Source organism: Cebus imitator, unplaced genomic scaffold, assembly GCF_001604975.1.
Source record: "Cebus imitator isolate Cc_AM_T3 unplaced genomic scaffold, Cebus_imitator-1.0 Scaffold8, whole genome shotgun sequence".
NCBI classification, from domain to species: Eukaryota; Metazoa; Chordata; class Mammalia; order Primates; family Cebidae; genus Cebus; species Cebus imitator.
In genome coordinates, this window is record NW_016107323.1 from 4,025,040 (window position 1) to 4,050,248 (window position 25,209).

General features: G+C 36.6%; 1 protein-coding gene across 1 annotated transcript in view; it reads right to left on the bottom strand.

Annotated features, from left to right (window-relative positions):
• CRY1 (cryptochrome circadian regulator 1) overlaps nt 1–25,209 on the bottom strand; it is a 123,496-nt gene that overhangs the window by 42,684 nt on the left and 55,603 nt on the right. The gene's annotated exons all lie outside the window — the stretch shown is intronic.

Genomic DNA, 25,209 nt, shown 5'->3' on the forward strand with positions numbered 1-25,209 from the left:
AGTAATTTTCATTAAAGTGATTATTAGTGAAAATTTAATTTGTGAACATAAAAATATATAAAGAAGTATCAAAGTAATTAAATGAAATTGGTTTCATTGTTTAAACTTGATAAAATATTTTATATATGAAAATGGCTTTTCACATAGAAAGAAACTTGAAAAATCTAGAGTATCTTATGCTGGAGGGGAAAAAACCAGAATATCTTATATAATCAATGAGCAAGCAAATAATTTAAGAATACGATGGTAAAACAGAATCTGAGGGTATAAAAAAAAAGAAAAAAAGAATATGAGTACATTTTTGTAATATTGTAATCATTTAAGAGACAAATCATAATGCCCATTTTCAAGTTTCTAATCCATTTAAAAAAGAAACTAATAGTAAATAGATGCCAAATTATGTGGCTATTAATTCTCTGAATGTAGAAAATGCCATATTAACTTCTCAAAAAATGAAAACGTTCCATGGAGTGGGGGTGGAGACTATAGTCTTTATCAATGAAATAAGTAGTAACAAGGCTTACACATGACAAATATCTAGGAAAATTCTGGGGCAGTACCAGAATACTGCTTACTGTGCATTTTCAGTTGTGAAGAAATGGAACACTCCCAAAGAGCAAATTTAAAAGAGATATCACCCATCGAAGGTCCAATCTTATTGTGTGCCTCATGTTAATTTTCATCTAGATTCTACTCTTTTCAGCTGGACATATCTTATTTCCTATTTTGCTTCTTTTATGTTCTTGTTATTAAATAGGTTAAGTATTTGTTTGCCACATGGTCCTTGAGAATAGTGAATATGTCTTGTGAAGAGGAGTGATTAAGAAGCAGAGAAAGGCATATTCTAGAAGTATACTATCCAATATGGTAACCAAAAGCCCCATGTAGCAATTTAAGTTAATTAAATTTAAAAATCAGTTCCTTAGTCACACTTGCCACACTTCAAGTCCTCAACAGCCACATTAGTATAGCTAGTGGCAACCATACCGAATAATATAGCTATAGATCATTTCCATCATTGCAGAAAGTTCTCCTGGACAGATAGTTCTAAAAAGCTGCTTGGTCTAGATCATTTTGTTCTCCTTGCCAATTCTGATCCCATCATTTCACCAAATAAGTCTTGTTGATTTTTTACAACTGTAGTTATTAGTAACATAAGTATACTAGTCAGGTCTGACACTGCTTCCTCTTTAGGAGCACCATCTGTACAGCTTAAAGAGTCACGGTGCTATATATATATATATATTTATTGTACTTTAGGTTCTGGGGTACATGTGCAGATCCTGCAGGAATGTTGTATAGGTACATACATGGCAAGGTAGTTTGCTGTCTTCATCCCTCCATCAACTGTATCTGGTATTTCTCCCCTAATTATCCCTCCCTACCCCCCTACTGTCCCTTCTCCAGCCCTCCCCAACTGACCGTAGTATGTGATGCTCCCCTCCCTGTGTCCAAGTGTTCTAATTGTTCAACACCCGCCTATGAGTGATAACATGCAGTGTTTGGTTTTCTGTTCTTATGTCAGTTTGCTGACAATGATGGTTTCCAGGTTCATCCATGTCCCTATGAAGGGCACGAACTCATTGTTTTTTATGGCTGCATAGTATTCCATGGCGTATATGTGCCACATTTTCTTTATCCAGTCTATCATTGATGGACATCTGGGTTGGTTCCAGGTCTTTGCTATTGTAAACAGTGTTACAATGAACATATGTATGTATGTATGTTTATAATAGAACAATTTATAATTCTTTGGGTATATACCCAGTAATGGGATTGCTGGGTCAAATGGTATTTCAATTTCTAGGTCCTTGAAGAATCACCACACTGTCTTTCACAATGGTTGCACTAATTTGCACTCCCACCAACAGTGTAAAAGTGTTCCCATTTCTCCACATCCTCTCCAGCATCTGTTGTCTCCAGATTTTTTAATGACTGCCATTCTAACTGGTGTGAGATGGTATCTCAATGTGGTTTTGATTTGCATTTCTCTAATGACCAGTGATGATGAGAATTTTTTCATATGTTGGCCTCATAAATGTCTTCTTTTGCAAACTGTCTGTTCATATCTTTTGCCCACTTTTTGATGGGTTTTTTTTCTTCTTGTAAATCTGTTTTAGTTCTTTGTAGATTCTGGATATTAGCCCTTTGTCAGATGGGTAGATCGCAAAAAATTGTTTCCCATTCTGCTGGTTGCTGGTTCGCTCTAATGATTATTTCCTTTGCTGTACAGAAGCTCTGGAGTTTAACTAGATTTTATTTGTCTATTTTGGCTTTTGTTGCCATTGCTTTTGGTGTTTTAGCCATGTCCTTGCCTATACCTATGTCCTGAATGCTTTTGCCTAGGTTTTCTTCTAGGGTTTTTATGGTGTTAGGGACATCCCACCATTTCACCTTAGGAAGTCTAAAACAGGAAGCAAACCCTTCTATACTCACATTTATATTTCATCTCATCCCTTTTCTGCCTTAGTTTGGAGTCACCTCCCTAACACCTGATCCCCACCCTAACCCATCACTACCAATGTACAAATACTTCAAGGAAAAAAGACTGTAGTTGTCAGATGCATAGTGATATAAAAGCATCTGAGTTTAATAAAATTATCTCTGACTATGAATAATTTATTATGTCTGGTTACAAATGTTTACTGGGAAGCATCTAATTTTATGTATTTGCTTGGCAAGAGGAGTTACTAGATAGAACAAAGATCAAAGAGTTTTTACACGGATCAAAAATTAAGAAGTTGAAAGAACTAGCAATTTTAAGTTTTATTAAATTGAAACAGTACAAAACTTAAATGTCCTGGAGGGGTAATCTAAGGCAATGATAATCCCCTAATCTCTGTTGTATCATTAGTTTCAAAATCTTCCCCACCAGAAGTGAGGAAGAACTGAGAACAGCAAGAGTTCTCCATATTCAACTTTTTGGTCAAAACGATTCTATGTGGTGTAAGAGTTCAATGACAGTAAAATGGGAAAAGAAATAAACCAAAAGGACATGATTAATTCATAAAATGAAGAATTAAGTATGAATTAATAATTGGCTCTTTATCTTTCCCTTTCTTGTTAATAGGCTGAATAAGCATTCTTTTTTTTTTTTAAAGACAGGATCTTGTTTTTTCGCTAAGGCTGGAATGTAGTGGTGCAATCATGGCTCACTGCAGCCCTGAATTTTCCCACCTAAGCCTCTGGAGTGACTGGGACCACAGGAGTATGCCAGCACACCCAGGTAATTTTTGTAATTTTTGTAGAGGTGGGGTCTCCCCATGTTGTTCAGGCTGCTCTCAAACTCCTGGCCTCAAGTGATCCTCCCACCTCAGCCTCCCAAAGTGCTGGGATTACAGGCATAAGCCATCAAATGCCCGGCCTTAATAAACACAATATGAACCAAACAAATGCACAGAATTATATGGACTGAAGTAACGTGTTATAACGGAAAAAGTTTTGCGGCCAAAGAATTAATTTTGTTTTGGTACTTCATGAAACAAAGGAACAAAAGCTGTATTTAAGTATTGTTTTCTTCTTCCAGAGATATCATTTATATCCCTCATTTCACATAAAAATTGCACAGATTTAAAAAACAGAAGCACTTTAAAAATAATATAGGTACTCTGTAATCAAATATTTTAAGTAGAAAAGTCTGTGAAGAAAAGGAAAAGAGAAAGATAAAGTAGAACACACTATGATGCTGTTCTTTGTTATAAGGCTTTTAAAACTATTTGCATATATTACTTTAATAAAATAAAATTTACATTGAATGTATCTACTTTTGCTTATATGTGCACAAGAAAATAATTGGAAAAATACTCACCAAGCTATTAATCATATCTACCCATTAAGGACTAGGGGTTTGAGATAGGGGTGAGAAAGAGAAAAACAAACACATTTCTTTTAACTTCATAAAAAAGCTTAAAACTGATAGTGTACATTCTTTTAAAGTAGAAGAAAAATGAGATATGCTATTTCTACTGTATGCCTGGTTTAATACACAGTAAATATCTTTTCAAAGCAATGAACATACTTCTATGGCATCAATTTTCATAGTTTCATAGTATTCCATTGCACGGATGTCCCATAATTTAACAAGTCTATCAACAAATTACTATCCTTAAATCAATCCTGAAAGTCCTATTTAGTCTCCTCATCTGTAAAATTAGGACAGTAATAGGACCTATCTCACAGCACTGTCCGTGAGAACTAAATAAATGAACAGGCTCTTAGAATAGTGCCTGTCCATAGTAAGTACAATGATATGTTATCTATTACCTTTTAGTGTTCTCCTTTCTACCCACTTCTATTTTTGCTATAATAATTCTAGTTCGTATTATCTCTTGCTTGTACTATCTACTGCAATGCCTTAAAATAGATCTGCCTACTATCAGTCTCTCTCCATTCTAATTCATTTTATATGCAATTCCAAATCTTCGTGAGGCACAACTTCCTGTACAAAGGTTTTCAAAGACTCATTCCCTATAAAATACACAACAAATTATTTTGCTTGGCTACTAAACTAGGGTTCTAAGTTTGTTTCCTGTCTCACACCACCCCTTTCTCTCACACCAAACCAAACCTGTCTTTCACCAGACATTCAATCTCCTGGAATTTGCTCCATGCACTCTCCTTGGCTTGGAATACCTTTACCAATTCTCATTCCTTTAAGTTCATATCTCACTAATCTTAAATCTTCAAGGTAAAAGTCACTTCTCCATCTTCTGAACCTCTGAGGTACATTATGTCCTTCAGAGGATGAAAAAATTTGACCTCATATTATAGCTATCATACACACACACACACACACACACACACACACACACACACACATATATACACACGTATGTGTATATATATATACATTGTGTGTATGTATATGTATGTGTGTGTATATATATATATAATAAAACCACCTCCTGATGGATTTCAAATTAAGTTGGTCTCTCTCTCTCTCTTTCTGAGACAGGGTCTTGCTCTGTCGCCCAGGCTGGAGTGCAGTGGCACTATCTCAGCTCACTGCAGTCTCCGTCTCCTGGGTTCAGGCAATTCTTGTGGCTCAGCCTACCAAGTAGCTAGGATTACAGCAGTATGCCGCCACATCTGGCTAATTATTTTTTGTATTTTTAGTAGAAATGGGGATTCACCATGTTGGCCAGGCTACGGTGATCTGCCTGCCTCAGACTCCCGAAGTGCTAGGATTACAGGCATGAGCCACCACACCTGGCCCTATCTATAGTTTTCTTAACGTACATTTTGGTTTCTATAGTTGGCAAACAAATCTCATTATATGCCTTGCATAATTTGTTGAAAAGATTAGAAATAGGATTAAACGACCTAGCATGGATGTCTTGTATAACTGTTGAAAGGATTAGAAGCCTCATAAAATCACCTAATAGGGTCTCTAGCACATGGTAGATATGTATTAAACAGAAGTTATTTTCCCTTAAGAATAATTCCTGTGTGTGTGTGTGTATGTGTGTGTGTTGTGTGTGTGTGTTTAAACACTCCATGTATATCTATGTATAAATACTTGGACATGACAAAAGAAACCATGAATTAGTTAGATGCCTACAACTGTATACAGAATTATTTTGAACTCATAACTTCATCTTAATGTGACTCTGAACTACGATTTGAAGGAAACCTTTCCCAGTGACAAGGTCAGTGTGACTATGAACATTATAAAACAAAGTACAATGCAATTAAGACTCAACTAATCTCTAAGCTATAAATTTTCCTTGATAATACCTTCAATAGCCCAGGTTCAAAGTATCAACTCAGTTTGGGTGTGATTTCTTTTTAATCCTAAATGAATAATGTTACTTAAAAACTGTACAAAATCTAATGCTCAATCCTTTACCCTTAACTGGGAAAAGGATCAGATCTGTCAGAATTCAGATTCAGTGTGTTTCAAAGAACATATCAAGTTTAACCTTAACGTAATAGATATACATGTGCTCTGGGACACTCAATATTGAATGAAACAAATGATTTATTTTAAATATATTCTAATGAAAATACATATGACATCATTTTAACAGGAACATACTTTCTGATCTTCTCCAATTTGGCATATATATTATTTTCTTCAACTACACCCATTAGAAGGCTCAGTTAATAATGCTATTAACTACATGCAACAGATTGCTTTTTAAATAGGTCAAATGATAGTAAAACTCACTATATCCCTTCATATAATTGTACTGCCGACATATAAGCACAGTCCTCATATTATTTAATTGTAATACTGAATGTACCACTTTAAACTGAAGAGGTATTAGGTGACAAAAGATATTTCTTCACTTTAAACATTTTAAGGATTTTTTTCCTCTAGAGATCACTATCTATTGCTATTATTTTAAGAATTATATGCAGTAAGCTTCCTTATGCCATTTCCAAAAGATGACTTCAACATGAATCAACAGAAATATTTTCCTAAAGTAGGTCATTGCTATAGCAACCAGCGGACGGTTTAGTATACTCTGTCACAATGACCTACTTTCCAGCCTGTGCTAGAACAGCTTTATATAACTATAATTTCTAGCTCTATGAAATAATCCAAAAAAGGCAATGGTAAGATACAACATAATCAATCCTATTAGAGCTGAAAACAAGGCATTAAGAACTAACATGTATCATACCAGAATAAAGCCATGTGGTTCTGTATGTTAGTTTGTAAAATATATCTTACACACTCAGCAATAAAAACTATACTTACAATATCTCTCTGGGTGACCCCAGAGAACTGATTTAAAGCTTGTAAACTAAAATCACTAAAACCACAAGAAGAATAACCTTATTATCCGCATAAAATAAGAGTTAAATTAAAAAAAATTTAAGTTCTGTATACACTATCATTAAGAAAAAAATGGAGATTCCCAGTCATTAACCAAAGTCTATTATATTAGACATTAAAAAAATATAACAATTTGTGTCTGTGTAAATTTAATGAAGTTTACATATACTCTTCTGGTTTGTAACAAATTTTTAGTGCTTTCATCCAACTTAATTTTATTTAAATTGACTGGATATTTGTAATAAACACTTTCCCTGAAGATAAGAGTTTAATGTTCAATAAAGATGAAATATATATTTTAAAAGAAAATTTTGCATCTGTCAGACTCTAGAAGCTGTAAGCTAGTAGACCTATATGACTTTTTATAACTTGTATTTTTCAATGTCCTCTTTTAAATCTTGAAATAAAAGACTTAGACAATGTAACATATCCATACACATACTTATAAAGCATTAATATAATGCTTTAATTGACACATATAGGAGAAATTAAAGGAAAGTCATTTATATTTAGAAAGAAGTAACATGTACTTCTAGAGGTAAATACGTGGGCATGACATAAGGAGACAATGAATTAAAACTGAATGTCCACACTTACATAATCATTTTAAATGTAGCAGCTACAAAACAGACTGATACAGTTGTGTTACTGGTGACTCAAACACAATACACCATGAGTGATATTGTCTTGGTGATATGATTTTCTGAAACACTGACCAAGACAATAAAGTTCAGAAAAAAGCAAAGTACAATCTTTCCTTTATTTATATAGGTGATAAATACATTCCAGGAAAGCTCAGTATATATTAAAATTGTGTAAAAATATACCTACTGTTTATATATAAAAATGGATTTACGCTCTAGGTTCAGAAAATTAAGAATAAGTTTTTCACTTACATTAAACATCTGGAAGAACATTTGAAAGTTATGTAGAACTCAGAAAAACTATTTTATTTACTTATTTGTTTTAGAGGCAGGGTCTCATTATGTTGCCCAGGCTGACCTCAAATTCCTGGACTCAAGTGATCCTTCCATCTCAGTGGCTTCCTGAATAGCTGGGACTACATGCATGCAGTGTGGCATCCAGAGACAACTATTTATTTTGAGGGATTACTCTACTGAAAGAAATCTTCCATTATTGGTCTCTCCTCACTAATGCCACTAGCACCTTCCAATCATTGTGACAACTGGCCAGACACAGTAGCTCATGCCTGTAATCCCAGCACTTTGGGAGGCCAAGGTGGGTGGATCGCTTGAGTGCAGGAGTTCAAGACCAGCCTGGGCAATATAGGGAGACCTCATCTCTACAAAACAACACAAAAACACTAGCTGGGCGTGGTGGCGCATGCCTGTAGTCCTAGCTACTTGGGACGCTGAGGCAGGAGGATCACTTGAGCCTAGGAAGTTGAGGCTGCACTGAGCTGGCTGTGATCATGCTAGAGCACACTGCACTCCAGCCTGTGCGATACAGTCAGATCTTGTTTCAAAAAAAATCAATCATTGTCACAACCAAAAATTCCTCCATAAATTTTCTAACATGCCTTTGAAGGAGTGCTACTGCTCATTACTTCTATAATTTCAATCACTGATTTATGAGTTATACAAAGATAAATGAGGTTCTAATACAGATCTTAAAACCTAAAAAAGGAACTTGAATATGTACATAATGTACATAAATACAATAGAACTGGCTATGGTAGACTACAACATATAAAATATCATTAATATGCTTTGAAAAATCAGGAGGGAGAAATCACTTTTGGATTTTTCTTTCCATCTTTTGATATGGGGAGAAGCTTAGGCAAAAATTTCAAGGATGTGGTGACAGTAGGTAGGGACAATGAAGTAGCAATACAATTTTAATAGCTGGAGATAAGGAGAACTATTGGCCACTGGACTGCAACCTACAACTAGGCCTTGTTCACCACTTCCCACTGTCCAATTCCTGACATACAGCAGGAGTTTAATAAATATCTATCTAATGACTGACTAAATAAATTAATTATTGAAAGGGTAAGAAAGGGATTTTAAAGGTTTGATTCAATAGTCAATGAAGAAGAAACATGAAAGGGAAAGAATATTCTCTGAATGTCTATTGTGCTGGATGCTTTACATACACTATATTCCTAACAACTTTACAAGGTATCTCATTTTAAAAATGATGGAATCTGCAACTCACCAAGAACATTTTCAAACCCAGGTAAACAATGAAAAAGAAAATTTAATCTGGATGTCTCTGACTCTAAGCCATAGCGCTCTTTATACTATATATGTGACTTTCCTACAGACTATGTAATAATCTAAGATGTTTTAGGAAAATTAATCTGACAGCTTTAAGAACACAACAATGGCTAGAATACAGTTTTTGCCCTCCAGCTAAGGAATAGGCATGTGCATCAATTAAGAATAATTTAGGATGTACTATGGTAAAAAATCAGTCAAAGAAGGTCACATGGTCAAGTTAGTCTTCAAAAAGGCAGGAAAGCAAATACTTCTTTCTGGAAGGGATACTGAATAAGAGTGTAGAGTAATGACATCTACCACAATATCTAAACACTGATATTATATGCCATGTGGTAAATTTTATTATGAAGAGTGTATTATGGCAGCCAGAGGAAACTTAACTCTGTGGGGATGGGGAAAGGGACAGGGGAGGGCATGCACAAGGAAGAACAGATTTGAGTCGTTTAGAATTAATAGGTGTTGCTTAAGGGGATAAAGCAGGAATGGGCAACCAAAGCAGAGAAAATAGTATGTATGCTTGAACCACAGAAACTCAAAAGAGCTGGGGTTAGGGACAGCTGGGGAAGGACTGTAAGTATTATGCTTTCTATACTAAGATGTTTATTCTCTCCAACCCAAGTTTTAACATTTCAAAATATATTCAAATTAATGTCAAAACAAACCTGTTATCAACTTGTTGTTGACAGTACACTGAATTAAGATACCCTAATGGAAGGGCCAGGCGCTGTGGCTCACATCTGTAATCCCAGCACTTTGGGAGGCCTAGGCTGGCGGATCACGAGGTCAGGAGATCAGATTCTGCCTAACACAGTGAAACCCTATCTCTACTAAAAATACAAAAAATTAGCTGGGTGTGGTGGCACATGCCAGTAATCCCAGCTACTCAGTAGGCTGAGGCAGGAGAATTGCTTGAACCCAGGAGGCAGAGGTTGCAATGAGCCGAGACTGCGCCACTGCACTCCAGCCTGGGTGACACAGCAAGATGCCGTTTCAAAAAAAAAAAAAAAGATACCCTAACAGAAATAACTAACAACAACAAAAGAAAACTTCTTAAAATAATTCACTGGGTTGTTCAAAAAGCAAGAAGGCATAAAAGGTCACAGGGAGATAAAGTCAGCTTTATCCCTGGGAATTTCTGCAGAGCCCTAAGAACTCTGAGCTTCATCTGGGTTGGGGACAGGAGATCAAGCCCAAGGCCCACCCAAAGTAAGGAAGCTAATAATAGATTCAATAGCCTGGGCTCCCAAAACCTTTAGTAAATAAGACATAAATCTTTTTTTTTTTTTTTGCTTATTATACCCAGACTGCTCTGAAAGATATAAATCTTAAGTCACAGATAAAGGCTGCAAGGAAACTTACCTGTTTCTAGCCAGTTTGGGTTGAAAGAAAATAAAATCTCCCACTCAATGGAAAGGGAAAAATCATAACTTTACAGTAGTGAATACTGGCAAGCACTACCTTAACCAAACGAGCAGAGTAAACATCACCAGTGATAAGTGAATCATGTTGATATTATGTTCACTCTGACTTGATATGATGAGAAAACCATTTCACCTCTGTGATATTTTCCCCCAAGTCCCCTTAACCCTAGTTTAATCATGAAAAAAAAAAAAATCAGACAAACCCAAATTGAAGGCCATTCTACAAAATATTTGACCAGTACTCAAAACCACAGACGTCATAAAAAATAGAGAAAGCCTGAGAAACTGTTACAGAAAGGACAAAGGAGATATATGACTAGATGCAGTGTGGTATTATAGATGGGATCATGGAAAAGAAAAACTTAGTGGAAATCTGAATAAAGTCTTTAGTTAGTACCATGGTTTCGTAGTTTTAACAAAAGTACCATGGAAATGGAAATGTTAATATTAGAGGAAACAGGATACAGAGCATACAGGAACTCTCTGTAATAGCTCTGCATATTTTCTAAAAATCTAAAATTATTCAAAAAAAATTTATTAAAAAAATCCAAGAATGAATCACACCTCAATGCAAATTCATGGAATATAGGTGGTCCCAAACACCTCAAGCATGACAATGAGTTTAAAGTGGTCCCAGGCTCGTTGTGCCCTGAGACAACTGTTATACATACACAAAAATACAAACACACACGCGCACGCGTGCGTGTCATAAATCCTCTCTACACTCTCAACTTTAAAACTCAGACTTCAGACCAGGCATGGTGGCTCATGCCTATCATCCCAGAGCCCAGGAGTTCTAGACCGGCCTGGGCAACATGGAGAAACCCTGACTAAATTAGTTGGGCATGGTGGCATGCACCTGTAATCTCAGCTACTCAGGAAGGGAAGGTGGGAGGATCTCTTGAGCCCAAGAGGTCAAGGCCACAGTGAGCCATGATCACATCCCTGCACTCCAGCCTGCGTAACAGAGCAAGATAAATTTTAAATTGGTATCATTCATACGTTACAAAATTAGAAAACACTTTTCTAAACAATTTATGGGACCAAGAACATCCTAATGGATTTGAGAAAATACGTAAAACTAAACGATAGTGAAAAAAATCTAATATTTGTGGAATGCAACTGAAGTGGTACTTAAAAGGAAATGTATAGGCTTAAATGCTTATTATAAAAGAAGACTTGAAATTAAGAAAACCAGCAGAATAAATCCTTAAAAAGTAAAAAGAAGAAAGTGATACAGAACAGAAATTAGTGAAAACAGAACACAAATTCATAAGAGAAACAGAAAAGCCAAATATATTACATGAAAAGACAATAATATAAATGTCTAATGAGACTAAGAAAAAAATGGGGGACAGCAAAGTAAGAAATGTTAAGAATTTTTTTAAAAGGGGGGATATCATCTCAGATATTGCAGGGATTGAACAGAAAATAAATAATTTTATGCAAACAAATTTGAAAACTTAGATAAAATAAATTCCTTGCTAAAATTGACTCAAGAAATTTAAAACTTACCAAAATAGACTCTAGTAAAAAAAAGAACACGAATGGTTCTAAGTCACAAAAGAAATTGAATCCATAGTTTAAAATCTTACAAGAAAAACATGAGTCAGTCAGCTTTACAGATGAATTCTACCAAATATTCAAAGAATAGATAATTCTAATTTTAGAAAGGATTCTAATCTCATAAAGAGGATAGGAGGTTAGATTTACCTTGACACCAAAACCAGACAAAGACAATACAAAAGGAAAATTATAAACTAAATTCACTCATAAGCATATTATAACAGCAAACCAAATCCTGCAGTATATAAAATATATATCATGATCAAGTTGGGCTTATCCTCAGAAAGTTAAATCATTTAATACTTACAAATTGGTTACTGTAATTCACCTCATTCATAAAATAGAGAAGAAAAACTATATAACCAATTGACCAGATGTATAAAGAGTAGCAACAAAATCTCAATTCCCATTTAGCTTCAATAAACTAGAACTAGCAGGTAACATCCCTAATCTGAAAAGGGGTACCTGTAAAAATACTTAGCGAAAACATCATATATAATAGTGAAATGCTGAAAGCACTTCCTTTAAGATTGGAAAGAAGACAAAGATGCCTGCTACCACTGCTTCTCTATTCAATCTGGTAGGCCTAACTGATGTAGTGCAGGTTGAGCAACCCAAATCTGAAATGCTTCAAAATCCAACACATTTTGAGTTCTGACACTGTCAGAGGCATTTGAGCCACAGTGACTCCATCTTAAATAGGGCCTGGGTAAAATAAGGCTGAGACCTGCTGAGGTGTACTTCCAGGAAGTTAGGCATTCTTTGTCACAGGATGAGACTGGAGAGGTCAGCCGGACTGGTATCACACGATACAGATCACAAAGATTCTGCTGATAAAACAGAATGCCCAGCCAGCCAAAACCCACCAAAACCCACAAAACCAAGATGGAGACGGAAGTAACCTCTGGTGGTCCTCATTACTCATTATACACATATTATAATCCATTAGCATGTTAAGACACTCCCATCAATGCCATGACAGTTTACAAATGCCAAGACAACATCCAGACGTTACCCTATATGCCTAAAAAGAGAAATCTTCAGTTCTGGCAACTCCCCACCCCTTTCCCGGAAAACTCATGAATAATCCACCCCTTGTTTAGCATATAATCAAGAAATAACCCTAAGTATACTCAGTCAGGAAACCCATGCTTCTGCTCTCTCTATGGAGTAGCCATTTTTAATTTCACTACTTGTTTAATAAACTTGCTTTCATTTTACTCTGTGGACTTGCTCCAAATTCTTTGAGTTCCAAGAACCCTCTCTTAAGGTCTGGATCAGGACCCCATGTCAGTAACATGGCATCCAAAGGAAATGCTCCAATAAGTTAGGTTGCTCAACTGTAAATATAATGTCAATATTGAGATATATGGGAAAAAAATCTGAAATCCAAAAGCACTATGGACATAGGATACTCACCTGTAATACAAGAAGAAATAAAAGGTATAAGGATGGGAAAGGAAGAGGCAAAACCATGATTATTTATAGATGATAGGCAAATAAGTACAATTGATATAGAAAAAATAAATACACAAATAAGAGTTTCAAAGGATTAAAATCACTCAATTTCTGGAATCAATTAGACTAATATAATCCTTGCAACTTATGCCTCTCTGATCTCAAAAATCACACAGAGCTATTTATAGTCTAGAAATTATATTAGTTCTTATCTGATTTTAGAAACTACTGCATTGTGACCCTACCAGGTTAGGCCAAATAAAATATAAGATATACTTCTAGGATTTAAAGGATTTACATACAACTAAAATAACATCTGCCTAGCTTGTGTTCACAAACATGCTGTCCCAGATCTATGAATAATGCTTTTCTGTAGTCTAACAGTCCTATTTCAAATTTCTGTCCTTCAGAAACATACTAATAATGCTGAAAAATTATTCCACCTTTTTTGATCTATTACCTAGCACATGTAACTATTTAGGTCTGTTTGAAGTTTAGCCAATGGTCAAGATCTTTCTCATATTAACATTACTGCAAAAACTGAGTCACTTATGCAATGATAGCAAGTGGTCATGTCATCTCTATGAACAAAGTCTGCAACTGCAATGACTTTCCAACCCATTCAAAATTGTGTGTGTGTGTGTGTGTTTTTTGTTTTTTTTTTTTTTCATCCTTAAATGGCCTCCTAGGTCCTACAGAATGAACCTGGGCAATTAATACCATTATGACTCCATCTTCCTTACTACTCTCCCTCCCACTCATTTTGTTCCAGCCTCATGTCCTCCTTGGGATCGTGTGAGCATGCCAGAAACCGTCCTACTTCAGTACCTTTGCACAGGATGTTCTTTCTGTCTAGAATACAATTTCCCTCATACATCCACATGGTTCAGCTCCTCTCTTTCTTCAGGTCATTTCTCAAATGTCATCTTTGAAGTGAGGCCCTCTCTGACCACCCGACCACCCTAACTAAAATAGACCCCTCTCTACTTCTAGCTACTAGTGTTCCTGAGCCCCCATCCTTGCTATATTTTTCTCTTTAACATACTATATATTTTATTTATGTGTTAATAATCTGTACCCTACCCCTACTCAGATGTAAATTCCATTAAAGTAAGGTTTTTGCCTCTTTTATTCACTACAATTAACAAATATATATAGTGAATGAAGATGACACGTAAGCAGAAACACACCTAAGGGAGTAAATGACCTATATAAATAACTGAGAAAACAGAACATCACAGAGGGAACAACTGCCCAGACACACGGGCCCTTGTGCCTGTTTGAGGAACAAAAACTGGGCCAATATGCTTGGACATCAAACAGAAAGGAGAAAGAATAATAAGAAAATGATAATCCCAGCACTCTGGGAGGCTGAGGCAGGTGGATCTCCTGAGGTCAAGAGTACGAGACCAGCCTGGCCAACATGATGAAACCCCCTATCTCTACTAAAAATACAAAAATTAGCTGGGCATGGTGGTAGGCACCTGTAATTCCAGTTACTCAGGAGGCTAAGGCAGGACATCACGAACCTGAGAGGTGGAGGTTGCAATGAGCTGAAATTGTACCACTGCACTCCAGCCTGGGCAGCAAGAGTGAAACTCCACCTCAAAAAAAAAAAAAAAAAATTGAAAAAAAAAAAAAAGAAAAAGAAAACGATGATCAGGTTCTAATAGGAGTCAATCACATGTGTCCATGTAAATCATGGCAGGGACTTCAGTTTTTACTCTGAGTGAGCTGAGAACTCATTGAAAGATTTTGAGCAGTGGTTAGAACATAGCATAAATTTGTTTTTTCAGAAATTACTTTTTAAATTTATTTATTTTAGAGAAACAGATTCACTCTGTTGCCCAAGCTGAAGGATCACTTGGGTTGCTAAGTAGAAAATGAGCATCAGTCAAAGAAAGGGCAGGCACAGGAAAATCACTTGGAGGTTACTACACTTCTTTACAAGAGAAATGATAACATGGATAAAAATGGTAATGGTGAAAATGATAAGAGAGTGGGAATCTGAATAGAATTCAACAGCTAATATAGCAAACGAAGTGGGATGACTAAGTCTGGAGTTTATGGTAGAAGGCTGAATCTGAGATATAAAATTGGAAATCACGAGCACATACATAGTAGTCGTAAGACTAGATAAAAGAAAGGCTGAGAGAAGCAGCTTTACTTTGAAGAAACAAAGGAATGACAGAGAAGGCTGAAGAGAGAGCAGAAAAGAGGAAAGATGGAATAAAGTCTATAGAGACAGTGGCAAAAGATAGATGTATGTATTCTTAGAAGGAAAGATGAATAGACTGACTTATAAAAGAAATGGGGAAAGGGCAAACAGCAAAATGGGATAGACATGCAAAAACACAAGACAAAGAGAAGCAAGGACATATGGGACAGAAAAAGACTAACAAAATATAAAAGCAAGAATGGAGAAAGACAGATGGAGAATGTTAAGAGGGTAAAAAAAAAAAAGGAAATAAAAACAATGTCAGTGAGATGATAGAATATTAAGGCCTGGACTCTCTTTTCATCCACAGACACGCTGATTCAACAGCAATACAAAAGTCAACTCCCTTTGTGAGAAATCAACAAATTAGTTAAGAAGCTCTTACACACTAGGAGAATGTGAAACTAGTCACACTGAAACTAGCAGGAGACACCCTCTCATCATAATCTCCACTCCAGGCACAGAGCCATATGATTGAGAGGAAACTCTCAGCTCCTAGGTTTTCCCTGAGGAAGACACATCCAATGCTCCATCCCTTCCAGGTGCTGCCCAAGGGACTAACATCTATATCACTCATTTCAGAGTGTTGACATGATCTGGCATATTCTAGACACCTGGGGGCCAGTGAGAATAAAAAAGGTGGTTTGAACTAGTACGCAAATGCTTGCCACAGCCCCCTATCACAGCCCAGAGCAGAGTGAGTAGGTATAAAACTCTAGCTCCTACCTTCTCCTCAAGGACCCAAGGGGGGAAAAGCATTGGATCACACATCCAACATCCTAACTTTGAGGTGCTACCTGTGGGAATGGCTTCTGTCTCACCTCTCTCAGAGTATTGTCAGGACCTGGTAACACTCTAGACATATGGGGGCTATCAAGAACAAAGATGACAGTTCAGGTTAGCACAAAGGTATGAGAGGCCCACAGAACTCTAATCATATTGAATGGTGAAAGTGTTCTTCAACATGAGGCCAATCCATAAAAACTAGAAGAGGTAGTACCTTTTTTTCTAATGCATAAATACCCACACAAAGAGTCAAGGAAAATGAAGAAACAAGGAAACACAATTCAGATAAAGAAATAAGATAGGCTGGGCACAGTGGCTAACACCTGTAATCTCAGCACTTTAGGAGGCCAAGGTGGGCAGATCATGAGGTAAGGAAACTGAGACCATCCTGGCCAACATGGTGAAACTCCATCTCTACTAAAAATACAAAAATTAGCTGGGTGTGATGGTGGGCACCTGTAGCCCCAGCTACTTGGGAGGCTGAAGCAAGAGAACTGCCTGAACCGAGGAAGGAGAGTTTGCAATGGGCCTGAACCCAGGAAGCAGAGTTTGCAATGAGCTAATATTGCACCACTACACTCTAACCTTGGCAACAGACTGAGACTGTCTCAAAAAAAAAAAAAAAAAAGAAAGAAAGAAAAGAAAAGATAAACCCACAAAACCAACCCTAATGAAACAGAGACATATAAATTACCTGACCAATAATTTAAAATACCATAATGAAATGCTCAATGAGCTCAGGAGAACAATTCATGAATAATGTGAGAATTTCAACAAAGAGATAGAAAATTCAAAAAAGAACCAACAGAAGTACTGGAGCTGAAGAATACAATACTAAACTGAAAAATTCAGTAGAGGGGTTCAACAGCAGACTACAGCAAACAGAATAAAGAATCAACAAACTCACAGAGCGATAATTTGAAATTATCTAGTCAGAGGAACCAAAACAGAAAAGAATAAAAGAGTGAAGAACACTTAAATTGAAGGCTGCAGTGAGCCATGCATTATGCGAATTTCAGAAGGAGGAGAGAGAGGAAGGACAAGGTCACAAAACAATTCTTAACAAATTTAGGAAGATTAAAACCATACTAAATAACTTTTCTGTCGACAGTAGAATGAAACAAGAAATCAAATGCAGAAAGAAAACTAGAACTCACAAATATGTAGAAAATAAACCACACACTTTTGGTCAAAGCAGAAATCAGAAAATATTTTGACACAAATAAAAACAAAACACAACATGTGAAACTTATGGTAGAACACCAAAGAACTAGAAAAAGAAGAACATAACTCAGTACAATGTTAACAGAAGGAAGGAAATAATAAAGATTAAAGCAGAAATGAAATAGAGATTAGAAAAACTATAGAAAAAATAAATAAACTAAGAGTTGGTATGCTGAAAAGATAAACAAAACTGATGCACTTTTAGTTAGGCTAAGAATAAAAGAGAACAGATTCAAATAAAATCAGAAATGAAAGTGGAGACATTCCAACCAATGCCACAGAAATAAAAAGGATCATAGGAGACAACTATAACCAATTACACACCAACAAACCAGGTAACTCAGAAGAAATGGATAAATTCCTAAAATCATACAGCCCAACAAGACTGAATCATGAAGAAATAGAAAGTCTAAACAAGCTTACAACTACTAAGAAGACTGAATCAGTAACCAAAAACCTCCCAACAAAGAAAAGCAGATGGCTTCACTGGTGAATTCTACTAAACATTTAAAGAAGAATTATTGCCAATCCTTCTCAGAGTTTTCCAAAACACTGAAGAAGACAGAATATTTTCAAAATTATTTTTTATGAGCCAGCATTATCTTAGTACCAAAGCCAGATAAAGACATCACACAAAAAAACAACATGCCAATATTCTTAACAAACAGACGTAAAAGTCTTCAACAAAATACTGGCAAAACAAATTCAATAGCACATTAAAAGGATCATATACCATGATCAAGAAGAATTTATCTCTGGAGCACAAGGATGATTTATAAAAATCAATTAATGCAATGCATGACATTAACAAAATAAAGAATAAAAAAAATCACATGATCATCTCTACAGATGCAGAAAAAAATGTCTGATAAAATTTAACACATTTTCATGATAAAAACCTTCAACAAACTAAGAGGAAAATTACCTCCACATTATAAAGATCATAATATGAAAAGCCCACAGCTAATACTCTACTTGATGTTGAAAAACTGAGAGCTACCTAAAGTGATCTACAGATTCAATGCAATCCCTATCAAAATCCCAACGAGAAAGAACTCCAAATTGCCAAAATAATATTAAAAAAGAAGAAGAAAGCTGGAGACATCACACTTCTTGACTTCAAAATACATTACAAAGCTACAGTAAATAAGACAGTATAACATAGGTATAAAGACAGGCATATAGACCAACTGAACAGTATAGAGAGTCCAGAAATAAATCCAAACATAAATGGTCAACTGATCTCCAGGGCCAAGAATACACAACATGGAAATGATAGTCTCTTTGACAAATGGTGTTGGGAAAATAATATCCAAATAAAAAAGAATGAAGACTTAAATATAAGGCCTATAAAACTCCTACAAGAAAACAGTGGAAAAGCTTTGTGACACTGGGTCTTGGCAATGCTTTCATTGATATGACTCCAAAGGAACTGGCAACAAATGCAAAAATAGATTGCATCAAACTAAAACCAGCACAGCAAAGGAAACCATCAACAGAGAGAAAAGGTAGCCTATGGAATGGAAGAAAATATTTGCAAATCATTTATCTGATAAGGAGTAAATTTCAAAAATATGTAAGGAACTCCTGCAGCTCAACAGCTGAAAACAACCCGTTAAAAAATGGGATAACCATCTGAACAGGCATTTTTCTAAAGGAAACAAACAAATGGCCAACAGGTTTATGAAATGATGTTCAACATCACTATTGTCAGAGAAATGCAAATCAAAACCACAATGAGATACTACCTTATACCTATAGCTATTATCAAAAAAACAAAAAACAATGTGTTGGCAAGGATATGGAGAATATGATGTTGGTGGTGCTGCAAAATGCTATAATTCCTATAGAAAAAGCATAGGAGTTACAAAAAATGTTAAATAGAACTGCCATATGATTTGCAAACTCACCTCCAGGTTTTTATCCAAAATAATTAAACTAAGGATTCCAAAGCAATATTAGCACTCCCAACATTACTGAAGCACTGTTCAAAACAGTCAAGAGGTGGAAACAACCTAAATTTCATTCACAAAATAATGGATAAAGAAAATATTATACATACATATACAAACACACGTATACATATACACACAAATACAAAATATGCACACAATGTAATATTATTTGGCTACTAAAAAGAAGCCATTCTTCAATATATCACAACATGTATGAACCAAACAATTAGGACATTATGCTAAGTGAAATAAGCCAGTGAAAAAAGGACAAATACTGCATGATTCCATTTATATGAGGTAAATAAAATGGTTAAACTCATGGAAGCAGAGAATAGTTAGAATGGTGGCTATCTGGTGCCAACAGGGAAGGGGAAACAGGAAGTTTCTAATCGACAGGTATAAAGTGTCAGTTACGAAAGATGAATACTTTATTTTGTTTTGGCTTGTTTTTTTGAGACAGAGTCTCGCTCTGTTGCCCAGGCTGGAGTGCAGTGGCACAATCTCAGCTCGCTGCAACCTTCACCTCCCAGGCTCAAGCAATTCTCCTGCCTTAGCCTCCCAAGTAGCTTGGATTACAGGCGTGCACCACCACACCTGGCTAAGTTTTGTATTTTTAGTAGAGATGGAGTTTCACCATGTTGGCCAGGCCGGTCTCGAGCTCCTGACCTCATGATCTGCCTGCTTCAGCCTCCCAAAGTGCTGAGATGAGGCATGGGCCACTGTGCCCAGCCAAAAGATGAATACTTTCTAAAAATCTGTTGTACAACTTTGTGACTATAGTTAACCATGTATTTGACACTTAAAAGTCTTTCAACAGGGTAGATCTCAAGTATTCTTACCACAATAAAATATATTTTTTTAAAAAGAGGAGGAAGAATGGATAGGTACAATCAAACCAAAATTTTAGAATCCTAAATCTAACGTGATCCTCTGTAACAAAAAAGGCCAATTACTAATAAGTGAGTTATGACCCTGTCATGAACCTCAAATATATTGCATATACACTTGATTTCATCTTTGAAAATGAGAAATATCTCTTGACTTTATAAATGCTATATAACCTTTTTTAAAAAAACAAAACAAAACGAAAACAAAGATGAGATCTTGCTATGTTGCCCAGGCTGGTCTTGACCTCCTAGCTTCAAGTGATCTTTCCATCTCAGCCTCCCAAGTTCTGGGATTATATACATGAGCCACTGTGTCTGGCCTATGGATGTTACACAACTATATGACAGAACCTGTTCTACACTTACAGAGAGAAATATAAGAGATGAAGCTAAGAATTTATTAGATAACATGTAAAACTGCCTATTCTATGGTACAGTCTTTCATTTATACGGCCAACATTTAGGCATCTACTTTGGATACAAAAAAAAGAATCCAAAATTCTACTCCTTGGGATCTCCACAGTTTAATGAGATTAAAATATGCAAATTTGTTATATTAATTAATTCATTGTATCATTGATGTCCCCAATGTTAAAGAACATAAAAAAAGAAAGCAATTATACTAGAGAAGATCTCTAAGGTTTTATAATAGAAAGATAACTAATCTGGGTTTTTAAAAATATCTATCATGGCACTTTGTGACAGCAGCTTAAGTTGGTCTTTACTTGAAGTATTTTTGAACTTCGGAGGTTACTTACACTGGCATAAGGCTATGTAATTTATGCCTTCCTAATCTCTAAATCACATAACAGTATTTGAAATCTAGGACTTTTACTATTCCATCCATGTTTATTTTTAGAAGCTGCTGTAACATAACACTACAGACCAAAAATCATGTATAAAATCTACTTGTAGGCTTTACAGGATTAATATGGAAATAAATGAAATATGTTCAACATGTTTATAAAAGTAAATGGCAGAGCTACATATGTTGGTTTTCTGATATTCCTATTTTTATGCTAGATGGGATTCAAGTTTTTTAGATGCTTTCACAGCCGTAGGTCTATGGGGCAGGAGTGGGGAAGGAGTACCAGGAAAAGAAAAATAAGACTGTAAAAGTTGAATAAAGCACCCAGATTTTGGCTTTTAAATATCATTCTCCAATAAGAAAAACCAGGACTCAACAGAGTAGTCGCTGACTGCAGGGTTGGGGAAAGGAAAATAGAAAATGACCTGGAGCATCTCATAGTGTCAGAAAAAAGGTGCTCAAGAAAAATAGGATTGGTCGATGTCAAACAACAGGATGAGTGCCAACACTGGAACAATTTAAATGAAACAAACAGTGATAGTAGTAGATTATGACCCAAAGAGGAAAAAATACATACTCATGAGTCTGGACTTTTATAAAAGTATAAATGAATAATTAAATCAATGAGGGAGAAGGAATAATTCTTCATTATTTAAGAATTCCAACTAATGAATATACAATGAATGAAGGGAACAGAAAAATCATCATTAGAACATCACATAATTCAGGCAGGATCTACTGATGAATACTAAAATGAATGGCTAAAGGTTTGAGGAGAAACAGGATATTTACATAGTCTCAAAGTATCTCTCCCAAAATATTAATTACAAAAGAATAGTAATTTTACAGCAGGAAACTTGGCAGACACGAACTGAAACAGATGATCAAGGTTAGTATCATTTGTAATAAGACATACTGATACTACATATCCCCTGATATAAAAAAAAGGCACATCATCTCTGTGGCATTTCCCCCCCTAAAATGTATAATCTTAATCTAACTATGAGAAAATATCAGATAAAATCAAATTGAGGAGCATTCTACAAAATACCTGACCAGGTAATGAGATACTATATCTGAGCAAGATGGACAAGTAGAAGCCCCTAGCACTCATTGCCCTCACAAAGACAGACAGAATAATAAACAAACAACTATATTTCAAAGAAAATAGCTAAGGGAGAACACTGGGGCACATCACAGGAATAATAGAAATCCTGGTGAGTACAGAAACTTAGGATGGCCACACAGAGAATAGAAAGAAATGCCAGGCCTCCACCACCACCCCATCCCCCAACTGGGATCAGCTGGAAGCCAGGAGGAACTTCTCATGATGAGGAGATAAGCAAGAGGATCCCAGCAACCCCCTTCAACACCTTGGAAGCACAGAGATCTTACCTAACTGGTACAAAGTCCAGCTGACTGAATTACCTGGAGTCCACATAACTATGCTCACCCTACAGAAAAAGCAAACACTAGGATCCACACCCTGTAGCTATAGGGCTACTATACTATGCCATCGTAGAATTAGAACTATGGCTAAAGAGTGTCTTGCTCTGGGGGTGAGTAGCCATGACTCCCCTTCATCCCTGAGACTAAGCTGCAACTGAACCACTACTCCAGCCAAGTGGTCCAACATCCCCAAGTCAAGCTTCCTTTCCTGTGGTTCCAAGCAGTGGCAGAGCCACTTTACTTACCCCTCCACCTTTGGGCTTAGGCTGAAGTAGTATCTTGCCTCCTGCAAAAAAACAGTACTTTGGCCACTCTAAGCAGTCATGTCTCCCTGATGCCTAAGTTGAAGCACTGTCCTGCAGCCCAGGAAATGGTGACTTGGCACCCAGAAGAATGGTCCTGCATCATAGTAACTAAGCTGAAGTGGAGCCCTACATCCTAGGGAAATGGCTCCTGGTCTTTCCAGAATAGTCACTCTCTCCCAAGCTTGAGCTGAAGCAGGATATCACCCTCTGGGAATAAGTGCCTTGGCTGAGCTGGGCAGCTGCACATCTCAGGGCTGAGCTGATATAGTATTCTGCATACTAGGGCAAAAAAGCAGTGGTGAAGCTAAGATACTCTGCCCTACAGGCCCAACAACTCTAGTACCCTGCTTCGGTGGAGTTAGACTAGCTGCATAGAATCTGAGTTGCTGAGATAGCCCTCTCCCTTGATGGTGGAGTCAGCACTGTGTGGCTCTCTGTTCCTCCCAGGTCCAATGACGGCTGTGCTCTGCCATTCTGAGGTACTTGCTGCTACTACATCTGGCCTTCCAGAAGGAGGATACTATGAACCCCACTATCCCAGGGTCTAGAGTCATTACTGCACAGTTCCTCATCCCCTGGGATCCAAGTTGCCACCGAGCCCTATCAGCTCAGATTCCTAAATTGCAGCTGTACTTTGCTCCCCAGGCTCAAACCTCCAGAGTACCCCTTCTTCCATGCAATCAGGCCAGAGCTGTGTTCTGTCCTCATTCAGGGGTAGAAAGATAGCTACAACTCAGCTTCCTGAGACCAAGCTGCTACGTGGTACCCGAATCACAGAATTTTGGTTTTATGGGCAACCAGCATCCAACCCTGCCACAGACGGTGAACCTGCACTCCAAGACCCAGGTGTCAAAATAGGGTCGTGAGACCCTGAGACTAGGACCTCCGCCTGCCTCACAGCTGCACTGAACATCTGCACCTGGAACCCAGAGCTACTGCAGCTGCTTGTAGATTGTGTCAGACCTGACAATGAGAGAGATCCCCTTGTATAAGTCTCCCAATTGTGGGGAAAATGAGAATAGAAGAAACTCAAAAGCCTCTGACACCAAGGACATTAACAATCTATGCTGCTGCTGCCGCCACAAAGTTGTACAGCCAAGGCCACTGAGATGGCCACAGTTATCACTGATGTTGAATGCAGTTGAAGCAGCTGCATGGACACAATACCACTGCACCTATCTGGAAACAGAGTCACCACACCCTTCCCTAGTGGCACACTGAAACCCAGTAACAGGTGAAAATCTGTCTCTGTGAAAGATATTTTACAAAGTTTGTAAGCGACAACTTACAGATGAACAGACGTCAATGTAGGAACCAATACAGGCAGAATATTCAATAAAATCAGGAAAACAATTCACAATATAAACAAAAAAATTAACAAAGAGATATAAATGAATAAAAAGAACCAAACAAAAATGCTACAGCTGAAGAATTCAATGAATAAAATTTTTAAAACACACAATAGAGAGCTTCAGGAATACACTTTGATCAAGAAGAAGCAACTCTGAATATGAAGGTAAGTTATTTGACATTTATCATCAGAGAAAGAAAAGGAAATAGGAATGAAAAAGAATGAAGAAAGCCTACAAGACTTACAGGACAACATTAAGCAAATAAAACTTTTTGTTATGGGAGTTTCAGAAGGAGAAGGTAAAACGTGTAGAAAAACCTATTTAATGAAATCATAGCAGAAAACTTCCCAAGTCTGGGGAGAAATATGGACCTTCAGATCCAAGCAGATAAAAGGTCCCAAAGTAGATTCAATCCAAAAGATCATTCCCCAAGGCACATTACTGTCAAACTGTCAAAAGTTAAAGAGAGAATTCTAAAAACAGCAAAAGTGTCAAGTCACATATAAGAAAATCTCCACTAGACTTATAGGAGATTTCTCTGAAGAAATTTCACAGGCCAGGAGAAAATGGGATGATATAGTTAAAGTGCTAAGAGAAAAAAATTGCCACCAAAAATACTACACCCATCAAAGATATCCTTCAGAAACGAGGGAGAAATAAAATCTTTACCAGACAAGCAGAATTGAAGAAATGAATCATCACTAGATAGGCTTACAAGAAATGCTCAAGGGCAGCCAGGCACAGTGGCTCATG